Source organism: Phoenix dactylifera, chromosome 9 (assembly GCF_009389715.1).
Source record: "Phoenix dactylifera cultivar Barhee BC4 chromosome 9, palm_55x_up_171113_PBpolish2nd_filt_p, whole genome shotgun sequence".
Classification (NCBI taxonomy): domain Eukaryota; kingdom Viridiplantae; phylum Streptophyta; class Magnoliopsida; order Arecales; family Arecaceae; genus Phoenix; species Phoenix dactylifera.
The window spans coordinates 14,373,658-14,396,361 of NC_052400.1; the positions used below are offsets into that span (position 1 = coordinate 14,373,658).

Consider the following 22,704-nt stretch of genomic DNA (forward strand, 5'->3'; position numbering starts at 1 on the left):
CATTAAATCCTTGTCTTTCCATCATAAGTCTCCATCATTCAATCAACCTTGCAAAGCACTAATATATCATTATGCATATCAGAAACTGTACAAATCATTCCTCCAAATGCAAGACTCAATGTGGTGAAGAATTGTACCTAGGCTAACAGTTATTAACATGAAGACCAAAAGAACGAGAGAACCACCCTTCTTGAGCGCTCCCTAATTCTAAGTCACGCGACCAATATGGCAACTAATCAAAATTAATAATTCATTGCTAATAACATAATCTTAAATTATAAAATCCTTGGTACAACTTGTCACGCCCCGAATTCGGTTCATGACACGGCCGTGTTATTGCCAAGTTAAGCATACAATAACATGCAGCCACTTTAAATCTTCAAATTGTAAACAACTATATTCATGAAAGTTATTAAATGTTCATGTATTAAAATCCATACAAAGCTTCTAAAAACAATATCAACATTTAACATTCATCTTTCCCATAACCCTGGAGCATGTTACGCTCCTTGTTCCTAGCATCTCCTATTCATCTGTAAAGATATAAATAGAATAATGTGAGCTATAAAGCCCAGTAAGTAAACAAGCATAATCTTATCGGATCAAGCATAATATTCTTCATACTAGTGCATTATTTTAAGAAACTAAAGGTTGTAATAAAGTAAACACTTTATACAACATATAATCGAACCAGACTTAAAACTTGTCTTTATTCCATACTTTGAAATCCGTACTCATCATTATTCTTGCTTTGAAATCCGTACTTATCATTATTCATGCTTTGAAAGCTGTGCTGTCATTATTCATGCTTTGAAATCTGTGCTTGTAATAAAGTAAATATTTCATATAATCCAACCAGTCATAAAACTATGCAAGTCCATTTATGCAACTTCATAAATATGATTATACATCATAAAACTTTTGCCATTTATGCATCATAAAACTTTTGCCATTTATGCATCTTAAAACCTTTGCCAATTATGCATCATAAAACTTTTGCCATTTATGCATCATAAAACTTTTGCCATTTATGCATCATAAAACTTTTGCCATTTATGCATTATAAAACTTTTGCCATTATTCTATACTTTGAAATTCATACTCTCATATGGTAGTGTAGCTATGGCCGCTCTTATTCCCACGGCAAGGCCTTTACCACTGCAGGGTCATCTTCCAGTTACTATTACCCACTGGCGGGGGTCGTAAAGCCAAGTTATTTTTTCCCACTGGCTGGGGTCGTATGCCTAGTTACTGTTACCCACTGGCGGGGGTCGTGCATAGCGATCTGAGAGTTCTTAAAACATATCATGTTTTTCATAAATCTTTTCTCATAGATACTTTGGAAAGTGAATAATGGCATCATGCTAAATCAAACTCATGATCATGCTGAAAACTTTATTTTTTCCATGCATCTTTCTACATCATCATAATCATGTGTACATAATATAATAATAATAATAATGATAGATGCTATGTATCTAAAATCATGTAATCATTTGCTAACACATGCTTGATCTTAATTTTGTGAAAATATAAATAATCATATACAATTTCATAATCAAGTAATCACAAGTATTTGATAAAATATAAGATTATATCAGGTACTTTTTCCACAATTCTTATACATAATTCCAATTGCATAAATAATACTTTTTCATCTTATAAAACATGATATATGATCCATAATAAGATTAAGACAGGTTACTTACCTTAATTTGCCCATCAACCTTAGGTTTGGGTGCCGATTCTTCAATTACCTAATAACATTATCAAATTACTTGTTAATTGCATGTTCAACATCATTTATTTACATTCTTTCTTAATTAACCCGTTTACAATCCATTTATAGGACTCAATTTTATTTTCGGGTCCATAGCCTAATTTAATTTTTGGTTCAGGCCCATGGCCCAATTAAATTTCTGGTTCTAGTCTAATTTACTTCCTAGTTCGGATTTGATTTAATTTCTGGCTCAGGTCTAATTCAGCTTCTGGTTCAGATCTGATTCAACATCTGATTCAGGTCTGATCCAGCTTCTGGTTCAGGTCCAAGCCAATTCCACTTCTGGCTTAGACCAAATTGCCCTCTGGTTCAGGTCTGGGCCCATTTGCATTCAGGCCCGATATTTAATTGGGTTCTGAATAAGGCCCTTGGCCTGATTTAATTACTGGGCCCACTTATATTCAGGCCCAAAAACACTATTGGTTAATTTATAATTATACCTTATCAGTTCTAGTTAATTTAAAGAGAACCTAGCCTCAAACTATATTCAATATAGTCGCTATATTAAAATTTGAGCTCTTCAGGCCCAGTTAGTTTTGGTTTTAAGAACACTGGGCTCGAACCAGGGCCCAGCCTGGCCTCAGGCTTCTAAAGCCAAATTTATTTGAAGCCCACTCCGGAATCAGGCCCATTTCGGCCCACAGCCATTTTTTATTTATTTTTCTTTCTTCTTTTCTTTTCTTTCTTTTCTTTTCTTTCCTTTTCTTTTCTTCTTTTTCTTTTCTTTTCCTTTTTCTTTCTTTTTTTTCTTCTCTTCTCCCTTCCCGAACCTTCTTCTCCTTCCTTCTTCTTCTTTCCGTCCCGATCTCCTCCCCCTCCTCTTCTCCTCCTCACTTGAAGCGAGGCGGCTCATGGAGTACTCGGGAGGAGCCGGGTCCGAGGTCGATGGTGCCGGCGGCCGGCCAACATCGCCCGCTGCTCGGCCTGTAGCGGCCGATCCCCCCTTCTTCATCATCCTTCTTCTCTTGAGAAGGGAGGAGGGCGGCTCCCCCTCACGGAAAAGGTCGACCGCGACCGGCGGCGCCCACGATTGAACCCGTGGCCGTGCCCGCGGCGGCCGGCTCCCTTCTGTTCCTTGGTGGAAATGGGGTGTCGAGACCATCCTCTCGAAAGAAAGGGGCCTCCGGCCCGCTGCAGTTCCGACCGAGGGCCGATGGAGCCTGCAGTTGGAGCCGGGGGCTCCTCCCTCGTTCCCATTGGGGTAGGGGAAGTAACCCACGACCGTGGCCATCGATGCAGCCATGGCAGCGGCCGAGCTCGCTGCGACCAAAGGAGGGGAGGAAAAGCCTCTGGCCGTCGACGGCTGCGGCTGAGTATGCCAGGTAAACTCTTCCCCTTCGTTCCCTCTTCTTCTTCTTCTTCTTCTTATTTTTATTCTTCCTATTCTTTTTTCTTTTGTTTTCATTCTTTCCTTTTCCTGTCTTGATCTCTTCTATTTCTTTCTCTCTCTGTCTTGTTGTTTCATGATTAAGCTAGATCTACTTGCATAATACCAGGGAAGAAGAAGTCAGGGACTTACCTAGCTCTGGGACAACTCTATGATGTTCCCTCCGGCGGCTCAGATCCCTACTCTTCCGTTCCTTGTAGCAGGAGAAAAAAGGAGTGAGGGGCAGTGAGAGGTGAGGAATGAAACATCCGTGAGAAGAGCCCCGGGTTCTTATGGCACTCGATGGGAAGGGAGAAGAGTGGTGGTGATCGTGGCTGTCAGGCAGTTGTAACCGCCGGACAGCTGGCGATTACCGCCTCCATCTTCTTCCCGAAAGGCTACTTGGATTTTCAGATGGGCCAGCCATGTTGGGCTTGGCCCATTAGTCTACTGTGTGTGGGCTAGTCCTCACACAACTATTGTGGGAAAATATCCATGAATATGTGGTCAATGCCTTTATATCTATAATTCCTCTCATTGATTTTCATGCTATGCTTATGCATCCGTAATTCGCTGAGTCATTTTGCTAACTTATTTTTAAGAGAGAGGGAGGGATATTCACTGTACTATATTATCCAGCTCCAGATTTTGGGATACACCATTCAAGAGTTAACCTAGAACTGGTGGTTGTTAAGGCACTTTTATAGACCCCTAATATTTTCTTTCTATTTATAATGGAATATAGTGTTCGATCATCTTTTGAGTAAATTAGAAAATTATTTCTTCTTGCTTCATTTTGTGGTTAGCAAAAGGTGTCTCAAAGATAAGAAAAACTTATATAATAGAAAAAATACGAAGAAAAGAAGGGTTATAATCTAAGGCTCAACTTAGTGGTTATATACCTCTTTTCAGCAATTAAAGATTTTGGGTTTGGGTCTTGGATAGTACATCTCCATGTTTTGAAACCTAAGCATTTATAGTATAGAATTCTCTCTCTCACGCCGAAGAAGAAGAAGCAGCAGCAGCCTCAATAACATTTAGTTGTTGATTAGACACTAAAAGGCACAAAAATATATAATAATAAAATGAAGACTAATTCACAATTATACAAGCTTCCCATTGTTACGGGTACAAGCAATCTCAAGCAATAATATTTGAATGTCTTAAACATGAGCAATGCATGTTCGAGCATAGAATGTATTATTGTGATTATCTATCTAAACAATATTCTTGTCTACTTATATGACTTGATAGGTATATTTATTATGCACATTTGCATTACTACACAAAACGATTGAACTAAAAGATGTAAAACAGCACGCTACGCAGAATAGATCCAAACAAAAAAAAAATATTAGAAGAAAAATAATTAGAAGTTAGAAAAAAACTGTGGAGTGATTGATTAAAATCCCTATTTGATTTTGATGAGCTCAAAGCATTTGAGTATATCTTATGTTTACTAATGAATTCAATTAAGTGTTTCAGTGAAAATCGTGTCTAAGTGTTTCTAGACTTGGTTCAAGATATTTTGGATAAGGTATGAAGTCAGTTTGAACCAAAGTCTGAGACTTGAGTCGACTCCAGGATATTACGAGTCGACTCCAAGCGTATCAGAATCACTGGCACGGGCTCGAGTCGACTCCAGACCAGTACGAGTCGACTCCGACTGAGAACAGACAGACGAACAGAAAGTATCAACTCAAAACCTGTCAGCGAGTCGACTCCTGAAGTGCGCGAGTCGACTCCGATGCTTACCGAGTCGACTCCGGAGTAATATGAGTCGACTCTAAGAAGCTACAGACAGAAAAGTCAGAGAGCGTTTTTTTTCGACCCTGAGATTCGAGTCAACTCCTGTGGAACGCGAGTCGACTCCGATGGTTGGCAGGTCGACTCCAAAGAAAGTGAGAGTCGACTCTCAGTGGAACACAAGGCAAAAGTCAGAGAACCGTTTTCAGACTCTGAGATTCGAGTCGACTCCCGCAATACGCGAGTCGACTCCAAGACAGCGCGACCCAAAAAGACAGAAGATCAATTTGTTGTCTCTGAGAGCCGAGTCGACTCCCAGACAGCTCGAGTCGACTCCAAGGCAGCGGTACACCAAAAAGGCAGAAGACTAAGTTTCGGAAACTGAGAGCCGAGTCGACTCCGGGGAAGTTCGAATCGACTCCAAGACTGGACGAGCCAAAAGACAGAAGATCGGGAGTTCGGGCTCTGAGCGCCGAGTCGACTCCCAGGACTGTCGAGTCGACTCGAGCGGATCAAATTGAAAAGTTGATCTACGGATTTCATGGGAGGAGCCGACTCCGAAAATGCCAAGTCAGCTCCAGAAGTTGGCGAGTCGACTCCGGGTCAAGACGAGTCGACTCCCAGTTGAAGAAGCTACTTTAATTCAAATCCGGAACAGTTGCCGAGTCGACTCCAGAAAAGCATGAGTCGACTCCCGCTACAGCCGAGTCGACTCATGATCGTGCGAGTCGACTCCGACCCCAACGGACACATTGTCAGGTTGTGCAGAGTGTGCAGAACGGGCAGAAAAAGGTGTCTAACGGCTAGTTTCCGTGGGGGATGGCTTAAATAGCCACAGAGGACTGTAGCAAGGCAGAGAACTACCATTCCATTCAAAGAGATCAAGCATTTATTCTCTGCAAACTTGCTTTCAACGAAAAAGAAGGAAGAGCGCCATTAACTCCATCCAACAACCTCTTCCCAGCATTGAAAGAAGTCTCCTCCTGCATTCAAGTCGATCAGACGTTCCAGAGGAGACTCAAAGTTCAAGAAGCCCTATTCTACTCCAACGCAAAAGTGTTTGAGGGCTCTTAACTTCTCTCTAGTTTATATTGTAGCAAATCTGCTTTTTAAGAAGCTCAGTTTTTCTGTTTGTTTCTTATTCTTTTCATATTGTCTTTGCTTGATTCAATCGGGGGATTGAATCAAGGGTGTAGAGGTTGGTTGGTGAGCCGAGTGTAAAACCAACGTGTAAGGGTTCGATTGTGATTCCGGAAAAACAATCGGGGTTGGTTCTAGTCGGTGAGCCTGGGAAAACCGACCGAGTTCGTTGTGAGCTCGTAAAACAACAAGTTTGGTTGTGAGCTTGGAAAACAACCGGCTGTAATCCAAGGGGTTATAGTGAATTCCCAAGTGAGACTTGGGGAGTGGACGTAGGAGCAAGGGTTAGCTCCGAACCACTATAAACATCGTGTTTGTGATTGCTTGTCTCTCTTTCTCTCATTCTCATTTCACTCACAGCACATAGCAACTAATTAATCACCTTGCAAAAGTATTAATTAGTCATCTACAAAAGTTTTAATTGTAAAATTATTTTAAAACCCAATTCACCCCCCCTCTTGGGTTGTCTATCTGGGCAACAAAAACATTTTATTAAAAAAATTAAGCCATACTAAAGGCTCTCTCTCACTTCTTACCAAGAAAGACAATTCTCATTTTCTCTTTTCTCAAAGAGACACAAAAGATTCCTTTAAATAGAATATCATATCGATGAGATGTTTAAATAGAGTAACTACTCAAATTCAAAAACCAACACCCACCAAAAAATGAGACTTGATTACTACTAGGGAATAAGAATAACTATTCTAAAAGGAATAACTAAGCAGAATAAAACTAGAAATAGAATCCTAAAATTGTTAAAATTAGTGACCAACTAAACAGAAATCATAATAGAATTAGGACTTGGCCTTAAATCTCAATAGAATATGGACTATCAGTTGAAGGTATAAATAAAAAATAACAGCTATTATATATTATAGCAGTATGTTATAATAACAAACAAATTCACATTTTATTCAGCATTTTATTTTTTTCACATTATTATTTTAATATTAAATTGAAGGATGGTCGAAATTGTTGCAATGACCGATATAATGCTATCAATGAGATGGGACTCTGGGCAAAAATGATGATATTTATCGCCGCTCGCCAGCCCTGGCCAAAACCTAACCCTGAACCGAAGAGCCCCAATCGCATTCTCTCTCTCCCTCTCTATCTCTCTCGTCCACAACGAAGCACCGACAAAAGAGGCCGCCTCTCTGCAAGAAAGGTATGTCTTTATCTCCTCATTGCTCTACTTCTTGCCGTGTTTCTTCCCTTTTCCTCGCCCAACCCCCACAAGATCCAATTCCAGGGTTTCTCTTCTCAACTCTTTTCCCCTCGAATTCTTGGCTATCGGACTTTCCAAGACGCTACACTGAGAAGGTCACTTTAAGTGCGTTCTTGCTGTTTCTTGTTTGTTAGAATTTGTTGTACTTGTTGCGAGTTATCTGCTTCTGAAACCTGGATTTCTTGTAATGCAAAAACAAGAGAGTGTCTTTCTTCTATGATTGTGTTCTTTGAATCTAAGAAAAAGAGAACATAACCCTAAAGGATTATTGGGGTAATATATTGAAATTTGATATGATCTTCTGAAGAGGGTCGGACGGGTGTCAATATTTTTTGTTTCTTTCTCAAATTTTAGGGATAAATGCTATATGAATTTCACATGGAGGGTCCTCGCTCTGCTTTAATTGTTATAGCTATCACAAGGTAATGCCGCCGAGGGTAGAGAGCTTTGCTGCTATGTGTGCTTTAAGGTCTTTGTTCATGGTAGCTATCGATGGTGGAATTGTAATTGAACTGCAAGTATGTTATAAGAAATATTTGCTATAAGATGTTCCTAGTATGTTTCCTTTCTTCATTCTGGTGATAACGGGAGTATGGAATTGATACTTGCTTTGCTTCGTTTTGACAATCCCTTCCTCCACCTTCTCTCTTTAACTAAATCGGGGGCTCAAGTTATATTTCATAACCATTTGTGTGAATCATATGACTATGGTTTCTAGTTATACCATAAAAGGTAGGAAAATCTTTTCATCGTCCTTATAGCTCTAATGATCTTATCATTTGAATTCAACGAAACCCAGCCACATGCATGATCCACTTTTCTTGTTGATTCAGTCGCTTTTGAGTTTCTTCATGGCTAGTTATATGATAAATATGCTGCACAAGAGTGTAAACATTATTAGGGGACGGAATTGAGCATATAGAAATGCAGTTAACACTTATGAATTCATTAATTTGCAGCACAAGCTAGGGTTTTCTCTAGGAAACAAAAGATATCTTTCCACATGGCATCATTCTCTAAAGTCAAGAATTTATAATTGATTTTGGCATCCAACCAACCTAGACAAGGAAGATCATATAAGTATGTTGGTCCTGAGAAGTGGGTTGTATATGCCTTACATGGCATTACCACATAATGCCTGATAGGGTAAAAAGATGCTTTTCCTTGGTGAGCTTGAAGCATCTGCAGGACACAGCTTACATGACTTCATTTTCAACTGCGTCCTGGTCATGAGCATCATAGATTTTCTAACTCCTAACTGAAAACCTAAATATCGGGAGACATCATTTATTTGGTGAATTTTTATATGATGACACCTAGTCTCATGTTAATGTTATAACTTTTAATAGTATTAGAGAATTGCACATCCGAAAATCAAAACTTTGTGCGGTATGGATTACTGCAATAACCACTGACCAAGACCAAGTGAGGGCATTCGACTAATCATCAAGGTTTCAAATGCTTACTTCTGAACAGCTAGTGTTAGAGGGCTACTTAATCTTGGAAGGGAAGCCATATGATCTGTTCTAGAATGCTTAGATTTTTCTGTGATGAAGAAATGAATCTTTGATGTGAAGCGATGTGATTTTGCTCTTGGAATGAAAATGTTGAAGTTCTAGTATTTGGAAATTGGAATAATTTTTCAATCCTTGGGAGAGGTATTGCCCTCAGCAGGGTGATCATTGTGCAATGACTGGACAAAGAAGATTAATGGGAGCAAGAACATTGTTTAAGCCTTTTAATGAATAAAAACCCAAGAGGCATCACTAGACCTTGGCTTGACTATGGAAATAGGCCACAGTTATGGTGAATAGAATCATAGGTGGTTTATATAGTTGAGGTTTTCATGGTTGTAGCATACTGATCCCACAACCGATTTGCTGTCAAGTACATCCTATATTTCACCTTGGCTTGTCTTGGTAAATCTTATTCACCTTTCTTGATTATGGGGCTTTTGCTTAAGAATAGAGAGGATGAGTTGAATTAACTTTTAGTTCTCAGATATTTTGAACTTCTGATGTCATCCACTACCAGTCTTCTAGCTAGGAGATACATGTGTAGGTAGAGAGATTGTGGTAGTTTGATATATTAAGTCAAGAAATTGGATTTGAAAAAGAAGAAAAGTAACCTAAACATTAACCTTGAAGGTGCATTAGAGCTATGATAAAAATGATATGTTATTACTTATCTTATGTTTTATTTATGAGTGTAGCACAGATGTTACACATTAAAAGTGTTCTAGATTGCTAATGAAATAATGAATACTCATACAAGATCTTCAACACGTGATCCTTGAGGCATACGGAAGTTTCAGCCCATTGAAAATTGGCGCTACGATAAAGATGACATATGTTATTGCTTATGCTTAATTTTATGTTTAAGTTTTCTTAATTGCCAATGAGCACTCAAATGTGGTGTTTGCATATTTCTTGTGGCATCTTAAAATGTTAGCTTACTGGAACTTATATTATAATTAATACAAATGAGGTAGGTGAATTAAAGGCTGAACCAAGTGACTTCTGTATTAAGTTGCTTGGCTTGTGGGATGTGCCCATTTCCTGGGTTCACCTGGGCTATTTGGAGGCCTTGCTTATGCTCCTGCACCAGCAAGGGAGTAGGTGATATTTTATATAATAACATGGTTAGGGACGTCGGTAATCATGAAATGGGACTGACATATTCCATTCAAAAAATAATTAATTTGGAATTACCCTATGAGAGGCCACACTGTCCACATAAATTTGACCTTTTAGATTTTAAGCTCTGCTATCAATGAACGAAAGTTGCAATTAAAATTTCTCTATTTAGAGAATTACATCTTCTTTCTCCTTTCTTACAAATTATATCATGTGTTTGCTTATCATGAATTATATTGAATGTCATGGCAACGCTAGCAGTTACCCTTCTAAAGGTTCAGATTCTGTATTTTCGCTCAAGAGAAAAGGTTCTTATTACATGTTTCATAAGCATAGGTGTAGTCATGTAGCATTCAAAAAGGGCATCTCTTTGCACGAGACTCCCACAAATGTGGGGTTTGTGGAGGGTTAGATGTATGTTGTCCTACCTCCACATGCAGAGAGATTGTTTCCGTATTTTGAACCTATTATACTAAAGTCACAATGGAGTAACCTTACCATTGTGCCAAAACCAACCTTCTAATTGTCTAACATTATTAAAACATTTCCTTCATGCTTTAAATCTTACAATTCTTAATTTTTCCCTTTTTGTTTGTGTGGGTGGGTAGGGGCTAAGTTGCATTTTAACACTAACTATAATACTTCATCAGACTGTAGTCAATTAAGTGAAAGAATTTGGTCACGACAGGGTGCTTGAAATTGATGTATATGAAACTAAACCGAATGGAGTTGTACTTAGCTTACTCTATTGATTTCTTTTTACTTGGCTGAGGTAATAATTTAGAATAAGCATCATTACTACTGTCAGGTCATACTTGTTGGATTCTTTAACGGATTTATCTATATTTAGTATTCTGTTTCAGGTAGGAGAGAAATCTAGTTTTCTATGAGCCAAATTTCAAATATCTCAGTGCCTGCTATCATCTCTTTCAGACTTCTGACCCCTTAGCCTGCTTGAACATATTTAATGAACTTTAAACAATGCATCATTAAAATTACTAACAACGTCATTATTAGTCATGGATGGTCGTGAGTTAGTGTCCATATAAATCTAATTTTGATGTCTTGATTATATAAATAGAACGTCTTTTGGCTGTATATGCAAATGTTTGGCTGAATCATTTTCAAAGATAACATAGTCACAGGTACTTCTTTCTGTTACATTTTGTAAGGAACATGTTAATACATTAATTTTTTGATTGTCAATAAAAGTGAAAAGTATGCACCATGTATTTTGCATCACGAGATTCCGTTGATTTGAGCTTAGAGAAACTGACCACCAGTCTCAGTTCCAACTTCCAACACTAGTATTGGTATGTGACATTCATACCTTAACAATACCTAAACTTAACATATGATGTCTATCTTAAAATAATATATTTTTTGAAGCGTACAGCCTTTTCTGGGAGGAATTCTGAGAGGAAATATTGATTTTTTTTTAAAAAAAATATTTATTTAAAAAAGTACGGTGAAAAAAATGTTTAAGAGAGGTACGAGAGTGGATTCCCTTGCTGTTAAAAAGGACCAAACGAGACTCTTTTTAGTAGACGAGGATGGTATCTAGGAGCTTTCGGACCTAGGATGGGAAGTTCTCATTGCCGGTGGGAGAGTTGGTGACGGAGGAGGAAAGAATGCAGTGGCTTTTAGCTCAATCGGCCCGTATTACCGTTGACTCTCAGCAACCTAGTGGACATAGGGGATAGGATCCCATCTCATGATCTCTACTAGCGAGAGACATGCAAAAGGAGAGAGGAGCTCGGCAGAGGAGGGATGTGTATTAGAAAGAAACAAACAAAAGATGGGGTAATTATATCCTTCTTGACTCATTTAATGGTATTGGATATCAAATATGTACTACCTAACTAATTTAAAAAACTACATTAAATTTATTTAAACTCGTAGATTACTAAATGAGAATAATTTCAATTAAAAAAATAATAATTTTTTTAGCTGAAAATAATAGTCATTATTTTTTTTTCACATTGTTCACCTCCATAGTGTAAAAGGGTGGCAGACCCTGCAATGGTACCACTTATAATATCATTATTTGAAACTGTGCTCTGAATGGATTCGAATAGTGCCCCTATTTCAAAAGTAGAGTTCGCAAGAGGTATCCAAAGTTCTTTAGCACTACAGATATTTCTAGAAATCTCTTAGATATTTTTTCTTATAAATAAAAACACTAAAATGTTTTGACGGTTAAATGTATGTCAAGTGATGTCATCGTAGCCATTCTTGTGCCTAGCTTAGTTCTCTGCAAGCACATATGAAATGTTGATCTACTCTGCTCTCTAGGTGTCTTCTTCTCCATCTTACCTAAATCTAAGACTCAATTTGAAAATGGAATGGTATAGGTGGAATTATTTTTTTCTAAATCTCCGTATCTTGGCTACTCCATGGATTAAATAGAATAAGCCTAAATTCTGTTTCACTCAGAATCTATTATTTCTAAGCTTTGCTTTGAATGACGTTTGATTGGAAAACCGGAATAAGATGGTTGAAGAGAACTTTTTATAAATTGGATATTGAAAGATAATATTTTTGTTAATTAGACAAAACTGCCCCGATCTAAAGGAAGATAACAGGTCGTACAATTGAATGGCAAATATGTTATTGTTCCATTCTTTGTACCAGAGCAATTATAGTATTATTTTATATCAATATATATATTTCAAATATTTTAAGTTGATGAATATTAAAAACTGATATATCCATTAACTCTGTTCCCTGTGCTACAAAATGATAATATTATTTTATCGAAAGAAATAATTTTTAAAATAGTTTTAACCGTAAAAAATGTTAAAATAAGAAATGTTAAAAATTGATATATTCATTAACTAATGTTGGAATACCAAACATGTTGTTGTTATATTTTTTTTGTTCCACAATAATAAAAATATCATTTTATGTTTTTATATTTAATATTTTAATAATTATTTTTTTATAAAATAAATATTGTTATAATTTTAAAAATAAATATACTTTATTTTATTTTTCATTATATTTTCAAAACATTATTGTTTAATAATATTTAAGAATCCTAAGTAAAGCCTACATATTTCTATATTTGTAGTAATTTTCTTGCAAGCTCTCGAAGAAATATATCATTCATGATTATTTTTTTTATGCTTCAATTAAATAGGAATAGTATTATATAATGCAAAAAATATATTAATATATTTTATATTTTATAAAATAATTTTTTTTAATTTAAAATATTTTTAGTATAATTTAGTCTGACCAGCGACTACTCAATAGGATTCTAGGTTAGGCCAATCTACATGAGGATTTAATAACTATACCTTAGACCTTTACCTAGATATCCATGCATCGTACTCTATCCTGCTACCTTATGATTGTGTCATTTATGGTAGTTTTCATTATTAAATTTTTCTCGGCATATGATTTATTGATTTATATGCAAATAATAACCAAGTTATATCCATATTTGGATTAAACAATATTGGTATAATTAAGTTAGTTCCACTTCTGGGGCGAAGCTGAGCACTCAGGGCATAAGGGCGGGCTTTTCGGTTCTTATTAACGTGCTTTTCCAGCCCCTATCTTCCCACACCTCTGCCTGCCTCCTAAAATGAGCTGTACCGAGAGAGAGGAATAGCCTCTTTCGAGTTCCCCGTGCTACGGCTGCTGCTACAGCATCATATTTCATGATCATATTCTCTGAGCCGCACCTGGCTTGAGTAGACGTCTCGAGGGAACAAACCAGACAAAATCCGTTTTTTTAGTCAAAACTCCTACTTTCTCTTCCGGTTGCTTTTCTATCAATTTCTAATTCCGATCTTCTCCCCCAATCTGATATTATAGTGCTGGTATAGACAGAGAGTTGTTGGAGGCCATGGGCGGGCCTGAAGTCACAGTAAGAAAGGTTCTATTGGCAGGACTCCGGTGGCCTACCATAACTTGTATCCTATTTATTTAAAATAAATATAAATTTGCTTAATATCTGGTTCATATTCATGTCTACTTAAAATAAAAATAAATATCAATTTTTGTATTTATCTAATATACAAATAGATATATATTTGTATATACTTTAAAAATATAAATATAAATATAGCAGTATCCTATGCAGTAACCACTCTCTTTTTTGAACCCATGACCTGGGTCCCGGAATGCTGTGTAGGTTTCTATGACTTGCCTATCAAGTTGTCCACCGGAATCCAGTTCTTATTTCACAATATGCAGCAGCCACATATGTACATGGTAGAACCCAAACCATACAGATAACCAGGCCACAGTGGCCACTGGGCCCAGTGTTAGTTCTTGTAGAAGGCCCATCTCGAATCTAGTCCATTCGAGACTGGTTGGTTCATGGAAGCCTCTGCCTGCGTCAAAATCAGATCTAAAGCAAGAGTTCGAATAATGTCAGATTACGGTTAAAATCAGTTAGTTCTTATGGAGTAGATTTATGCATATCAGCTTCATCAACACGAAGATTAAACTCTGTGGAGATTTTACTAATTTCGCATTCCAAAACTAGCTTAAATCATCCTTTGATTATCAACGAACCCGAACCAGGGAATTTCTCTGAAATCAGATATTTTTATATGCCTGTCTATAGATGATTATGTAATTATGTGTTGACAGCGTATGAAGTTAAGCTTAGGTCACATAACATCGATGTGCTTGTAATGTTGTTAAAGCTTAGGTCGTTGGCCATCTTGTGATGCTGATTTGATTAGATGAAAACTTTTTACATACTTCTTGTTAGAAAATTAAAAAAGAAAAGCAGAAAAAAAAAGGAAGAAGAAGACATAGCTTGTCCTTAAAACTCATCCATGGTTATAGATGTTGGGTGTCAACGCTTACATTCGGGAGGGTGCTTAAATTCATTTGTTCCAAAATAACCTTGTAATATGCTACCACCACCGCTCGGTTTGTCAATAGGAATGTTACCTCGGTCACAATAAAGTGTCTTCCAATTTCTTTACTGCCATGGGTTTGATTGGGCTATTTTAAATTCAAGTGTTCAAATTTAGATAAATACTACTGTTGGCTGAATTATTTTATACGATGGTACTGCGAACTGAATCGCTTTTTTACGTTAAAACATTAGAATTTAATCGAGGAGTATAATACTATTTTTTTTCGTGATATTTTATTTTTTAATTTTGTTAGATATATTTATAATAGAATAATATTATTTTCTGCCTCACTTTTATATATATATGGCAGTTAGAGATGGGCACTGGGCCGGGCCGCCCACGGCCCGGCACGGCACGGCACGAAGCGGGCCGTGCCTGGCACGGCACGAAGCGGGCCGTGCCTGGCACGGCCCGCCAGCTACAGTGACGGGCCGTGCCTGGCACGGCCCCTTTGATAGGGCCGTGCTGGGCTAGCGAATCCTGGCCAGCGGGCCGTGCCAGGCACGGCCCGCTTCGGGCCTGGGCCGGCACGGCCCGGTCTAGGCACGCGGGCCAAGCACGGCACGGCCCGCGTGCCAGCACGGCACGGCCCATAAGGGCCTGGGCCGGGCTGGCACGCGGGCCTGGCACGGTCCGGGCCTGGGCCCGGCTCGGCCCGATAAAATTTTTTTAATACATTAATAAATTATGAACACTAAGAAATCTTGATTTATGAATATAAAGCCACCTTAATGGTGGGGGGTTTGGCATAGACCCCTACCAGTTTATTAATTTCAATCAAAATGGTACATGAAGGGAGGTTTGGACCTTGGTCTGACCTCTAGATTCTAGAATACAATAAGAAACTAAGAAAGGGCCGAGGTTTGGACCTTGGTCTGACCTCCAGAATACAATAAAAATGTACAATTATAAAAAATTAAGAAATCTTACTAATCATCAGTGATTCAGTGAATCAGTATTCACTCTTCAGTCTTCAGTCTTCAGTCTTCAGTCTTCAGTCTTCAGTAGTGTTTGTATCATCATCATCAGAGGATGTTGTATTATGTCCACCTTTATCTTGAAGTCTTGCCTCAGCATCCAGCCAATCCTTGAAGCAGAGAAGCATCTCCACCGTTTCGCCCGTCATCCTACTTCTCTTTTCGTCAAGAACACGCCGACCTGCACTAAAAGCGGATTCCGATGCTACCGTGGACATCAGCACAGCTAAAATATCGCGTGCAATTGCAGACATAACAGGATATTGATTTCTAACACTCTTCCACCAAGATAATACATCTAGATTCTCTATTTGATTTTCATCATATGCAGACTGAAGATCATTTCGTAAATAAAATTCTAGTTCACTACTTAAAGATGAAGAAGATGAAGAGGAACTTGAAGCATGTGTGTGTCTTCTCTGTGCAATGAATGAAAAAATAGATGACGAACGAGAACTACTAGAAGGAGGAATAGAGGTTTGTATTTGTGTTCTAGATCCACGAATTTTTTCATCATATATAGCAAAAATATCATAAAGAAGTTGTCTTACCTCATCTTTAGCAGATTCAGCATCTTGATTCATATTTTCAGCGTATGCATCAAGTAAAATTAGCACGCCATTTAGCTTTCCAGACTCCCTCAACCATAACTCTATCAAATTCATTCCATACAGTACTAGTCCTCTTACGAGAAGAGGTTTGACCTTCACTCGGTTCACCAGTTCTAGAGGAACTAGGAACAGGGGGTTGGGGATTAGTTTCTTCCCCCTCAGAAACAGGAATGCCAAACTGACTTTCCTCAAAAGATGACATATCTATGATTAATTCAAAAAATAAAAACTAACCGCAAGGAGGAATTGAGTAGAGGGTCGGAGGGCAGAGGCAGCGCCGAGATTCCGAGCTTCCTCTTGTGCTCTCAACAGAAGCGACCTTCTCTTCTCAACAGGAACCTCCTCTTGTGTAGCACTTGAACAAACTAAAAATTAAATTGCTAGAAGAGCACTTTAGAAGAGAGAAATAATAGCAGTAGAGAAGGAGAGAATGAGAGGTTTGGTGTGGTGAGAATGAGGGAGGAATGGGCTATTTATAGAAGCCCAAAAAATTTTTTTCCCAAAATACCCCTCAATTCAGCCGTTATAGGACTGTTGGGAGGGGCAAAACCGTCTTTTTCCCGAAAATAGCCGTTGGAAACGGCTATTTTCTTCCCCCCTCTCCAGACGCACGGCCCGTCTGGAGCCGTTACGGGCCGTGCCAGGCACGGCCCGTTTAGAGACGTTGCGGGCCGTGCCTGGCACGGCCCGTTACCGCCCGTTACGGGCCGTGCCTGGCACGGCCCGTGCCGTGCCCGGCCCGTGCCGTGCCGTGCCCGGCCCGGCCCACCAATAGAGGGGCCGGGGGCCGGGCCGGGCTTGCCTTCCGTGCCTCACGGGCCGTGCCAGGCACGGCCCGTTTAGAGTTTTGGCCCGGGGGGCCTGGGCCGGGCCGGCCCGGCACGGCCCGTTGCCCAACTCTAATGGCAGTCGTAAGTTATACAGCTATCCATCATTTGCATTATAGAAGGAGTTACAACTGGAGTCAGCTATAGACAACCAGAAAACATGTAATTAAACATGCCCCTTTTTGACAGGCTCAAGCTGTGGCTCCCACCAAGCAGGGTACCAACCTTCTTGTTTTTTTTCCCTGGGTCCCGCACGAAACACCCACATAGACCCGCGTCCCCTTTCCCAGAAAAACCAAAGCAAGCCACGTGGCGGGCCCCACATTTACCAGTCTTTCCACGCAGCCCACAAAGAGAGAACCTCGACAAACAACCCGTCTCCGTCGCCGGAAACCGCGAACGCTTTCTTTTTCCAAGGCTTCCCTTCACGCCTTTGGTTTCGTCCAGGGCACGCCAGTTGCCTCCACTTGACTTTTTTTTTTTTTTTTCTTTTTTATGGGTCGGCTGGTTTTCAAATACGCCCTGTCCGTACCTAGTTCTATTTACTTTTCTGGGAAAGCGTGGTCCGTGGACTTCTCTACGGGCTCGTTTGGTTCGCGAGAAAAGAAGGAGGGAAAGTGTGGTCAACGAGAAAGTAATGAAATGCCTCTTGTTTGGTTGGAGTTTTCAAAGGAGAGAGAAGGGAAAGTTGTATTTCCATGGGAATGTGATTCCCACATTTCATGGGAAAGTCTTTCCCATGAGAAACATGGGAAAGTTACTTTTCCATGAGGCGGGAATTGCTCCATTTTTACTTTTTTCCAAAAAGTCCCTTCAACATTAAAGAAGCATTAAAGAGGCATTAAAAACCTAATTTTTATTAAGGGCATAATAGGAATTATATATAACTTTTCTAGGAAAGTGGATGGCCAACCAAACATAAGCATCTTGGAAATTTGTCACTTTCCCATGGTCAACCAAACATGTCAAAAGTACTTTCCTAGGCATCCTCTTCCTAGGAATTTGTTTCTCAGGAATCATATTCCTAGGAAGGAAAATGCTTCCCGCGAACCAAACGAGCCCTACGGGAAAAGAAACAAAGGAGAGAGAGTTTTTTTGCCTTCTCTACCCTTCTTTCCCTTTTTCTGTACGAGGAAAAGACTGCGGTATCAGATAAAATATTTCTGGCACGCCGACTGAGACCGAGAGGTGGCGGAGAAAACCAACGGTAATAAAGGTTGGCTGGGTGGGTTGGCAGTTGAAGGGATAATAATTACTGAGACGCCGGTCTTTTTCCGTGAACAGGGGATAGCTTTTTCTTTTTTTTACTTTCCTTTCTTTTGTCTCGGTTCTGCGTGATATCCTCACCGCATCGTAGGTTTACCTCCCGCGCAATCCGCGTTCCGCTCCACCCTTAGGCCTTAGCCAAGGTTGATACGCTGCCTTCTTTTCTTGAGCCGCGTAGGGATCGCGTCGACTCCTCTTTTTTTTGCAGTGCAATTTGATTTCAAGCTACTTGCTGCTTCAATGCCTCGGCATTTGATTTCCTGCCGCGACGCCCCCACAGACATGGATGGATATCCGTGGAGACATTGTGAAGCCAACCTCTAACCATCAATACCGTAGGTCCATTTAGGTCAAGCCTTGGAAGGTTTGGGACCATATTGGTTTCAATCAATTGCCCCATAAACTAGGTGCATCCCAACTACACAGCACCTTCTAGTTGACAGGAATTTGTCAATTAAGTCGGATAAACTGAAAGGTGGTTGAGGAGGTGGAGATTTGTTAGGTTCATTCGCCTCTCTTTATACCAATTCTGTGGATATTAATGAGCTCTCCAACAAATTTGAATGATGAGACACAGAAATTTATTTGCATTACTTGGAGTTCATTAAGAAGAGAAGAAGCGAAACAAGAAATTTCCGTGAGATGCTTTTATCTTTGCCAGCCACTTCATAGATAGCTCATCCATGTCATAAAAGCTTAATAACCAAATTTCATAGAATTTTATTTTAGTCAAGAGAACAAACAAATATATATGTTCCTCTAAGAAACAAGGACCTTGCTAGCCAGCAATGTTTTCAATTTTTCGATGTTTTCATTTTGAAGAATTCATGATTCACTTATAAGCTAATGATCATGATATATTTTTAGACAACATAAGAGGTTTTGCATGCCTTTGCATATTAGTGAAATGCGTTGATTAGAAAAATGTCCTATATCCCCTAAAAAGATAAAATTAGAACAATGTCCTATAAAGCATTTGAGCACTTGAATCCAAGATTGATACTAAAATGTTATTAAGCATGCTCCATCTTTTCCTTCTAAAAATAAATAAAATCGCTAACATTTCGAGACGAGTCAATATTTTGGACTCCAGGAAAGGCAAGATCAGAGTTTAGATTTAAGATTACTAGAGATCGTGATTGAAATAATCACATCGGACATAGAAATGACATGTTCATTGTATAATTCAGTAAACAAAATTTGAATAACAATGTTGTTTGATCCCCCCCCCCCCCCCCCCCCCCCAAAAAAAAAAGGCTCTTGAACTCATAAGCCATTTGGATATTGCCTATCTCTTTGATTTGCAAAGCCGTGATGATGCTGAAAACTTGATGATCGGGCAATGTATGCGATGCGCATTTCTTTTGGCTTTGGAATTTTTTTTTAAAAAAAAGAAATATCCATGAAGAAACAATCATATTTATGCTATAGGCAGTACAAGAATTGCAAAAATACTCTTCAAGATTTCAACATATTTTAACGACTTGTAAGAACATTTGAGAAATTGAAGTATTCAACCTATGTAAGTAATGACTTGTAAGAGCAGGCAATCTTAGTTGACAAGCAAATTGATCAGAGCAGTCCTCCACCAAGTTGAGCATCAAAAGTTTGAAAAAAGCACCCACATTAGTGCACCACGCTAGCTTGACGCAACAAGTCAATATGCAACATTTAAACTGATTCGCATTGGCATCCAACTCGTCTTAATTCCTAAGTTGACCGTCCTCACTCATAACATTATCAAGGGTCTGGTTGCCCCCAAGATAGTTGCAAATAGTACGGTCTCTTTCTACCATATAAAAATTAATAAATTAAAAGTTGGACGGAGTCCAATAGTTTAGCAGTGGATCAATTCAACCAAAAACAGACACATGCAAAAATAGATTAAAAAAATAAAAAGTTAAAGCAATACAAATTTATTTGTGCGTGTTGGTTTGTGATCTGATTGATCCATTAGCTCAGCAGTGAACTAATCTAATTATAAAAGGACATGCACAAAGATGAAAAAAAAATAATGCTGATGTGTTTGGATGTGTTGGTTTATAATTGGACTAATCCATGGACATAGTAGTTGATTTGGTCTAATTAAAAATTTTATCGAAAGAAAAAATAAAGAGAGGGAAAAACAAGCGGCCCCAAACAATTTCCCGTCCGTCACGGCCATCGATGTGGCCCGTTACGTGACCATTCCAACAAAATTCAATCTCCCCAAGGAAGTAGTCGCAAGGCATTCAGCCGTGTGCCCCGTTACCAAGACCATTGTCCCTTTCCCACGTGTTAAAGTTTCGTATATATAAGAAAAAGGAAGACTTCTTCTAATAAGAGAGATTATATCATCATTATTATAATATTATATAAAGACTTTTTCTGAGAACGGAGTTAATCCACGCAGTTGCCATCCCTCCCACATCTTGTTCGTGTCTCGTGCTGTTTTATTTTTTTGAGCTTGTGACTGCTTAGATTTTTTTTTTTTTTTTTGATATGATGCTTGCTTGGATTCGGTAACCTCCAACCGGGACCGAAGAGGTTGGACGAATGGATCAAGACAAGTTGGCGAGGGACGGCTTCCCCACAGCCACGTCCCGTGTCGGCACGACTTTTCTGGCCGCCGGGTGGTCCGATCCGGTGACTGCTTGAATTAATTGGCCCCCACCGTTTATTTGATTTGATGTTCGGCTCGGCTCGTTGGATCCCCCCCAATCGTTATCAGAAGCCAGTGGTGGATGGACGGTCCTTGATGGGACCTGGAAATATCAGATTTGATTGACGTTTGAATCGTTTGGCCTTGGACGAAACGGGTGGAGAGCGCTAATTTAAACTTTATGGAATACGTTTCCCAACGCGTTTCTGCCGTTGAAACGTTCCTGTGGCCTGCCGCTGGTTTGCTTTCTTGGACCGATTTCCGGAAAGGAATGGAAAATGATGGTGAAGCCCTTGTGCCGATTCTTTTTTTTCTTTTTTTTTTTTTGTATGACCCTCAGGAATTCGTCTAAAACTCTTTTAAAAATAATTATTCCAATTTTGAACCATTCCTTGCAGACATGAGATATGATCCATCAATAGTTCATCTAATTCACTTTGGTTTTTGGCTGGTGTTGCATTGGTGGTTGCATGCATTGCAGGAACACGAAGGAGCATTGGAGGGTTGGGTGCCAATATATATTAAATTCGGCCATGTGCCGGGATAAATTTATTCTTGTAGTATGTTAAACTTATAAAAGTGTGCTTTTCAAGAGATAGAAGATTGAGTATTAGTTACCAAATCAAGTCATGGGTCTATAAAATGTGCAAAAGATGAAATTAAAACAATACTCTATTCCAAAGTAGTACATATAATGTTATCATCAATTGCACCTTTCCAAGAAGTAAGCTGCAAGGGTTACACTGTGAACCGTAATTCCGCATAAACTATCTTGGATTGTTGCCGTTCATCTATAAGCTACCTAATTGTTAGTTTTCAAAATAGGTTCGCTGCAAACTCCGAATATTAAGGCTGATGAGCTGCATGTGACATGTTTTCTTGTTAACACAATATATTCAATTTTAAATTTAGTAATTCATTACAAACATAATTTTATAATGTTGCACAAATTTCAAATTCTCCATTTTCTTTAAATATATCACATACATTCTATAATAATTGCACATATAGCTTGATTGGAAACATAGATACTAAAGAAAACAAGAGAAAGTTCGGATTCTTCCCCATACATGTTCTGCACCACTGAAAGGAATTGCATAGTCCTAAATAGTTACAATATCATATATCTCGGAGACAAGCAGTTGTCGTTCATCTTCAGACCCGTATGATATTTAGTTAGCGGTTTGTCTTCAGAACCATGCACGGCATGTTTTGTGCTAAACAGGTGTATTGCAAGTTGAACGACCATCGTCTATTTTTTAGATAAATTATTTGGTGGCTATCTAGTGCTGCACAATTTTCAACAAATCACGACTCAATAGAGCAAAACCTCACCTCTAAGTATAAAAAGAATCCAAATAGAAATGCATGCGAAACATAGCAAACGCCTGGGCCCAACCACATGAAAATTATAAACTTACTTTATCCATAATTCTTAAAGCACAAGCTTCTAATTTAACTTAACCACACCTCTAAATCCTAACATAATTTTTTTTGTTTTTGGTAAAAGCGGCTATAACCAAGAGTCCAACCCATACCGCTGGCTTGTCCAGCATAAGAGAATCCCAAACAGAAACAAGGCCCATGTAGCTATAAGAGA

The 22,704-nt window shown here is 38.9% G+C and overlaps 3 long non-coding RNA genes across 3 annotated transcripts; 2 read left to right on the top strand and 1 right to left on the bottom strand.

Annotated features, from left to right (window-relative positions):
- Nucleotides 1-242: 242 nt before the first annotated feature.
- LOC120111912 lies at nt 243-4,548 on the bottom strand. The gene is made up of 3 exons (XR_005513334.1): nt 3,300-4,548; nt 1,710-1,757; nt 243-533 (listed from the first exon to the last, which is right to left on the bottom strand). It is a non-coding gene; the product is annotated as an uncharacterized LOC120111912 (long non-coding RNA).
- Nucleotides 2,545-3,698, top strand: LOC103700347. Its single transcript, XR_602963.3, has 2 exons — nt 2,545-3,102; nt 3,277-3,698. It is a non-coding gene; the product is annotated as an uncharacterized LOC103700347 (long non-coding RNA).
- A 1,968-nt stretch (nt 4,549-6,516) lies between the features above and the next one.
- Nucleotides 6,517-7,833, top strand: LOC103719577. Its single transcript, XR_606015.4, has 2 exons — nt 6,517-7,200; nt 7,285-7,833. It is a non-coding gene; the product is annotated as an uncharacterized LOC103719577 (long non-coding RNA).
- Nucleotides 7,834-22,704: the final 14,871 nt, after the last annotated feature.